Source organism: Pinus tabuliformis, chromosome 2_1 (assembly GCF_031772625.1).
Source record: "Pinus tabuliformis cultivar Carrire ecotype Pingquan chromosome 2_1, CPIR1, whole genome shotgun sequence".
NCBI classification, from domain to species: domain Eukaryota; kingdom Viridiplantae; phylum Streptophyta; class Pinopsida; order Pinales; family Pinaceae; genus Pinus; species Pinus tabuliformis.
Genome location: NC_142299.1, coordinates 117,095,241 through 117,103,621, shown reverse-complemented (window position 1 = coordinate 117,103,621; position 8,381 = coordinate 117,095,241).

The following is an 8,381-nucleotide window of genomic DNA, read 5'->3' as shown; positions in this document are numbered from 1 at the left end:
TGTTGGAATTACGATACATGTGTTGTACTTGATGGAAACACACTTATAGTAGAACAACTCACTTGTATATGGTAACTAGATGAATCATGGTAACTAGATGAATCTATAGGAGAGATATCATATGTGATAGAATGCATGGCAGTTTTGTTTATAGACGTGACAAAATGAAGGGTAGTTCAAAGGAATCATTTCAGAAGTAATATGGCAAATCACATTATAACAAGTATATTCAGAGGCAAAAAAGTAATGGTACAAAAAGGAACAAAGGACTATAGATCAAAATCAACAAATTGAAGAAAGAGAATAGTTTAATAAGTATATGTTGGTTCACCTTGTCCTAGTAGCATATACACGCGGGCTCATGGAGTGGAAGCAACATGTACGTATGCACACACTTTCAGAGAAGGAAAAGCGTGTATGAGATGAAAAATCAAAATTTTGGTCCAAGGTATTGAGAAAGACCTAAAAATATATAAGGAGGAGAAGATAAAAGGGATGAGTGCACAAGTAATGAATATCCTATGAAGTGTTAGATCAAAATAAAATATGCATGTTACGGGTTTTTGATACTTTTCTTGATCTAGACTAAATATGCACCTAAGCATTTGATGGTGGATGAGATCTAATGATGGATTAGGATCATAATGACTTATCATTGTGTGATCTGATAACGGATTGGCTAGATATGATTGCTAACTCATGTTTCATATTTTTATGTGATGATCTAGGTATGTCTAAAGTCAGGAATTGCAATGAAGTTATAAGTAAGTATTTGCACATCTATACACTGTTTCTCTTTCGTGAATGTGCGTATACATGCTGGTTCATCTCTTCCAAGTAGCCTATGCAAAAGAAAAGATTGTTGTTCAAGGATGACTGATCTGTCATATTAATGTTGTTGTTTTATTGTTGTTTGTCAATGAAGTATTCTTAGATCTAAAAGTAAAAATGAATGCATAAATATTTTGTGTCTCATTTATTAATTGATTGAGAAAGAAGGTTGATCCTTGTTGCTATCTATTTATAACTCTTTAATATGATAGTAAATATTCAAAATGTCACTGATTGGTACAATTTTTGGTTCAGGGGTTTTATGATTCAGTATATTTAGAGGTATACACAGGTTGGGAAAAAGTAAGTAGCGTATACATGCAGGTTTGATTCATTAAAGGAGTGTATAAATTCTGGCACATGCCTTTTGATGTTACAGGTAGTTCTGGTTGTTGATGCAGTGTTCTAGGTTCAGATCTATGTACAAGTTAGAGTGATCTCTCTGTTCTAGTTGATTGGTTGAATTTGATTAAGTTTGAATGAATGGTTGATTCAATTGTGTCAGAGGTTTAGTGATTGTTTGATTTAGTTTTGTTAGAGGTTCATAGGTTTAAGTGATTGTGTGTTTCAGTTATATCATTAAGTTTCAGTTATATCAGAGATTGATTAGGTTTCAGTGATTGGTAGATGTAGATGTATTTGATGGTTTGATTACAGTGGTGATTGATTTTGAGCTTCAATGTTACTAATGGGTCTAGTATGAAAATTTGATGAAATGAGGCCTTCATGTGTATTGTTGTGTACCAGGAACATCCAGTGTGAAAATTTATAAAACGTGGTCCCTGGAGGAAAATGAGGGTTGGAGCCTTCAGTGAGGAAGTCGAAGCTTCCTTCTAGTAATGGTTGGTGATTTGATCAGGGGGTTGGAGCTCCCCTCCGATAGCAGCTAGAGAATGAGTGAAGGTTCTAGCCTTCTATAGGTTGAAGACTATGTACTAGTAAATATATCGGCTAGTACAAGAACTAGGGGGGTTGTATCTCCCTTCCTGAAGAAGCTGGAGAAAGAGAGAAGGTTGTAGCCTTTTGCAGGTGGGTGCCTACATACTGGTATGAGTTTGCACCAGTACAAGATTGTAAACATATTTTATTATTATTAAAAGAAGATAGAGATGACAACAGCAGGTGGTTTTCACCCACATTGGGTTTCCAGCTTAAATCTTGGTGTTCATGTGTGTAGCTTATGTGTGATGGTTTATTTTGTTATTACTGTTGTTATAGACATATTTGGGCACTACAACCCCAATATTATATGTCGATAAACCAAGGGCTCTTTAACCCATAAAAGTGTTGTTTCATACCCTAAAGGATCATAGTCAACTGATTACATCATTCCCCAGAAGTTCCACCTGAAAAACCACTCAGAACTGGCCAAAATTGGACCATACTGACTGCTCCACTATCAATGTGTGATTCATACTGCCTCCTACACTAGCCAGGTGCGATGCATACTGAAGAGGCCTTCTGTGGGGTATGATGAGCGATAATGGACAAATGGCTGAGACAATTTGCTAAGTGGATGCTCATGGAATCTTCTAGAAACTTCTCCTATAACACTTGCCTCTCTGAATTTGCGCAGGGATAAGTAAGAAATCCAAGAAATCTCCAAGTGGAACTAAGAACTACAAGTGGAATGACACTAATCAAAAACCCATAGATGATTCACACCCTATGCAGACATCTATAAATGGATCCCTCATCTGAGAGATCTAGAGGCTGGAATTTTGTAATTTGTAAAGAAGAGTTGTTAGTTTATCTTTGAGAAGGAGCATTGTATTGTTGGGTGATCTTGATTTTCATGAGGTGAAGAGGGCTTTGATGCTGGGAGAATGATGTTGGATCAGATAGCTGGGTTGTAATTCTCCCTTCTATTTTAATAACGTTCTTTGAGTTTTCCTCCATACAATCGTGTATTTGTGAATCTTGTTATTTGTGAATGCAATTGTATGTTCAATGTATTTCTGATTCTGCATTGTTTATGATATTAGAGATCGATATGCTTTGATGGTGTTCTGTTATTTTGTCTCTACAAGTATTCTCTAAGCGGGATAAGTAGGAGAGGAGTCGCAAGCTCTATCAAGGGGGAGAGGAATCAAACAAGGAGTCAAGCAGAAGATCTAGGTTGGTCCCTTTGCTTCTCTCTTATCTATCATACATAAAGGAAATCACAAATTGCTTTGATTATTTATTTCTAAGATAGCTGCCAATATTAGTGGGACTAGCAGATGGAAAAGACATTAGTTTTCCCAGAAACAACTGCACATGGTTACTTTTTAATGTTTAATAAAGTACTGATGCATTGATTAAAGATCAACATATGATAAATTAACTGAATCATAAGCTCACTAGATATACACTAGTTGCCTTAAGAAAAGTTACGTGCACACGCGAATTCCCTTCGCTGAAGTATCGTATATAAATCTGATTATGGAAATGAAAAATTTATTGATTTGTAAATATTGATTCACCTGCCCTCTCTATATTATTTCCAACAATTGGAATCAGAGCCATCCTTTTGTATAATCTTGAACGCTTGAAGGATATGCGTAGTAACAATGGGAAAGAAGCTAAAGAAGAAAGCACGTAAAAAGAAGAAGACATCTCAAAGGAACTATGACAATGGGAGAGATGATTGGACTTTATGTGGTAGCAACTCTTAAGATTCAGAATCACCTCAGAATGAAGATGAACAAGCAAAAGATCTATCAGGTACGAATTTGTTTTCCTCTTGTGATACATTTCTCTATTCATTTGAAGATAATAAAAGTGACAGCGAAACAACTGAATTTGATCTTATGGGTGAAAGAGAAAGAAATCAAATAGAGGAATAATTTCAAAGGCTAACAGATACAATTAGTGATCAAAAAGATCTAATTGATAAAAGGGAATGTGCCTACAAAGAAGAAGTTACCATGTTAAAAGCCCAGTTGGAGGAAGGAAACAAAATAAAGAAGCAGTACAAAGAAAAAGGAAGATCAAAGTTAAAGACTGCAGGATGAAGTGACATCACTGAGAAATGAAGTGAATGAAAAGAACAGAACAAACAAGGAAATTATAGAAAGAACCAGCTATTGTGAAGGTCTAGAAGGTGTGGTCGTTCTCTAAAATAATATCTCAGAAATTCAAATAAGCATAATGAAGAACTACTCCAAGCATTTGAAGAACAAGAAAATAAAGTTCTCAAATTAAGGCAACAAGTGGAAGAAGGAAGAAAAGCTGAAGAAATCTTGAAGAATCAGTATCTTGAAAAGGAAGAGCAATATCAAGTTGAGGTAAATATCCTAAAAGGTAAATTAGAAGAAAAGGATAAACTTTTACAATTTTAAGATAGTACTAAGATTTTGGATGATATTCTTAGTTATCAAAGGTCTCCTACCATCAAATCTGGTCTTCATTTTCATGAAAATATTAAAGGTGAATCTAGCTCACAAACTAAAGCAAGGATATCTAGTGAAAAATCTAAAATGCTCAAGAAGGAGATAAAAGTTCAACCCCATCAACAACCAAGGAAAGAAAGGTTTCAAAGAAAATAATTTACTTCTAACTATGGAAGTGATAATCAGTTATTTCCTCTAATGAACAATGTTGAATGTATTATATGTCATAATTTTGGACAAGTTGCACCTAGATGCATAAGTAGAATGATTCAAGCTAATAATCGTCACACAGAAAGATCATCTGCTTCCAGGTACTTTAAGGGATATTGTTTTTCCTACAATATGTTTGGTCATAGAGCCATTAACTGCTATAGAGGGAATATGAAACATATAATATGTTATGCTTGTAACAAGTTTGGGCATATGGAAAAAGAATGCAAGGGAAAAATTCGGCCAACATACCAATAGGAGCAAACATCATCACACTCCAAGGTATGGAAGAAGAAGGAAGCACAATGAGAAATTTGTGACATAGCTCAGTATACAGATAGAAAAAACTCAGGGAAAACTTAGAGTATGAAATTTTAGTGTTCTAATTCTCATACACAATTATCATGAAGACAAGTCACGTATATATGCAAGTTCGAAGTTGAACAACCATGTATATGTTGGTTTGATGAAGTAGCTATGGGATAGACTTAGAAAACTGATTTGATATGGTTTAGACAATTATAAACTATCTTTTCCTTCTTGATGATAGATGACTACAGTATGTGGATGTTATTTAGAAATGCTTTTGATCCTCATAAGTTGTTGATAACTTGATGTATATTTAAGTGATGATGATGCCTTGATATTTCTTACTGATATATGCAATGATCAGATCTAAAAGTGAATCGGTGGCATAGGTTCAAGGGGAAAATATGCTATGCTTTTAATATTTCATTGTTGGCATTATGTTTAGAAGTCTTTGGTACCTAATGATTCTTATCAATTGTGATAAGGCTTATGTGGCTAAAGTGTTTAAATGATACATCATGCTATGCTGTGGTTATGAGTTGCATATGATGATGATACTTGTATTTCTTGGGGTTACATAGTTGTTATTCAGATCAAATTTATTGGTGATTATGGATGAATTTTGATGATGCATACAATACATATATGTTGCTTACATGGCAATCTTCATAAGGACAAGGAGAAGTACAAATCTTGAGTACACAACTTCATTATTTGATGATAAGTCACACATTTCTTTTAATATGTTGTTGTTATCATGCCTTCAAAGATGCATAAATTTCATATGGTGTAGTTATGATGCAGGATTCCTATAGTTCTTGGCTCTCACACGGTTGAGGATTGCTGTTGTTGTTAGTATCAATACAACTTGACAAATGACTATGAGATCATGATGGATACACATTATGTTGGATACATTGAAGATTACTTAAGTTGCATATTGATAAATATTGCTGGTTGGCCAAGAGAATGGTGTTATTACAGGTCTCATGAAGACATAGCTATTTGAAGACATGGATATACGAAGACATCGCTTACTTTATGATGATATCTTATAAGATTAAGAATGCTCCCTAGTGATGATACATGGTTGATATATTGAGGGTTCTTGTGGAAAGATCATGCAGTTCTTGATGATGATGTTATGATCATAGATGATGACTATGGTGTTTTCACATGCGTACGATATGATGTAAATGATTTTTTTGTTACTAATTGGAGATATGACATATGTTTAGTTGATTCATGGTAGGTTATGATAAAGCTCTTTCTAATAAGGAAACTAAGCAAGTTGATCTTGATGAGATCAAGAGGATGAGTTGATATCCATATACGACATACCTTGTCATAGGTTGATGATATTTACTTTTTCATATCTTCGGAACCAATGATGGACATATACAGGTTGAGAAACTGGATGTTGCTGACAAATGCTTATGGTGCAAAGCATATATGGTGTATGATAGTTGCTGATGACTATCATCATCTTGTTTAGATCTTTGGTCTTTGTTATAAATGTCATGTATATCACTCAATAAAAAGGTCATATAATGGCCCATGATGTAATAATATGTCTTTGTCTGTCATAGTCTTTTGATGAGTCTTTTTGGTCATATGATGTAATTTATACCCCCACTATGCATGGGAAGGATGATGTAATAATTGATATATTTCAGTCATGTATAAAAATTTGGTATATCCCCACCTGGTTGTGTAGAGGAGTCAAATTTGGTATACCCCCACTTGGTTGGGAGATTGATGTATGTATGATTCATTGATGATAGGAAGGTCATAATCACATAGTTGATTTATAGAGTCATGTTATTCTTTCAGAAAATATATTTGTAGACTTTGCATGTGCTCAGGGGGAGCATGGATGGCATAGTGAATCTTAGCATGTACAAATGGGGAGTTTAATTAAAGAATTCAGCATGTGCCTTGGGGAAGTATGATCAATGTTGATATTCAACTATTCCGATATGAAATTATTCATTTTGGTCAGTCGTTTACCCTTGATATCAAAGGGGGAGAGTATCTTGGTCTGCCCTTTGCCCTTGATGTCAAAGGGGGAGAGTATTTTGGTGTTGCTTGTTATCTCTAACAGTTTCTATAGATTGCAGTAATCAACACCAACATGGTTTCCATCAAGTCCAAAGCGAGAGATTGTTGGCATTATGATATGTGTTGTCCTTGATGGTAACACCCTCGTAGTAGAACAACTCACTTGTATATGGTAACTAGATGAATCTACAAGAGAGATATCATATGTGACTTAATGGATCGCAGTTGTGCTTACAAATGTGACAAAATGCAGGGTAGTTCAAAGGAATCATTTTAGAAGTAATATGGAAAATCACATTATAACAAGTCTATTCTGAGGGAACAAAGTAATGGTACAAAAAGGAACAAAGGTTTACATATCATAATCAAGAAATTGAATAAAGAGAATGGTTTAATAAGTATACGGTGGTTCACCTTGTCCTAGTAGCGTATACACACAGGCTCATGAAATGGAAGGAGCATATATGTATGCACGCACTTTCAAAGAAGGAAAAGTACACATGGTATGGAAAATCAAGGTTTTGGTACATGGTATTCAATCCAAGGTATTTGGTCTGAGGTATTCGTCTGAGGTTTTGGTCCAAGGTATTGGTCCGAGGTATTTGGTCCAAGGTATTGGTCTGAGTTATTTGGTCCAAGGTATTAGTCTGAGGTATTTGGTCTGAGGTATTGGTCTAAGGTTTTGGTCCAAGGTATTGGTCTGAGGTATTTGATATGAGGTTTTGGTCCAAGGTATCGGTCCATGGTATCTAGTCCAAGGTATTGGTTTGAGGTATTTGGTCCGAGGTATTGGTCTGATGTATTTGTTCTGAGGTATTGGTCCTAAGTGATTTTGGTCCAAGGTATTGAGAAAGACCTAAAAATAAATGAGGAGAAGATAAAAGGGATGAGTGCACACGTAATGAATATCTCATGAAGTTTTAGATCAAAATAAAATATGCATGTTATGGGTTTGAGATTATTTTCTTAATCTAGACTGAATATGCACCTAAGCCTTTGATGATGGATGAGATCTAATGATGGATCAAGATCATAATGTCTTATCAATATGTGATATGATAATGGATGGGCTAGATATGATTGATAACACATGTTTTATCTTTTTTATGTGATGATCTGGGTATGTCTGAAGTCGAGAATTGCAGCGAAGTTATAAGTAAGTATTTGGAGATCTATATGTTGGTTCTCTTTGGTGAATGTGTGTATACACGCTGGCTCATCTCTTCCAAGTAGCGTATGAAAAATAAAAGCTTGATGTTTAAAGATGAATGGTGTCTCAAATCAGTTTTGTTGTTTTACTACTTTCTATCAATGAAGTCTTCTTAGATCTGAAAGTATAACTAAATGCATAAAGAGTTTGTATCTCATTGATTAATTGATTCAAAAAGAAGGGTGGTCCTTGTTTCTATCTATTTAGAACTTTGTAATATGATAGTATATTTTTAGAATGTCACTAATTGGTATAGTTTTTCATTCAGAGGTTTTATGATTCAATATATTTAGAGGTATACACAGATTGGGCAAAAGGAAGTAGCATATACACGTAGGTTTGCTTCATTAAAGGAGCATATACATTCTGACACATGCATTTTGAGG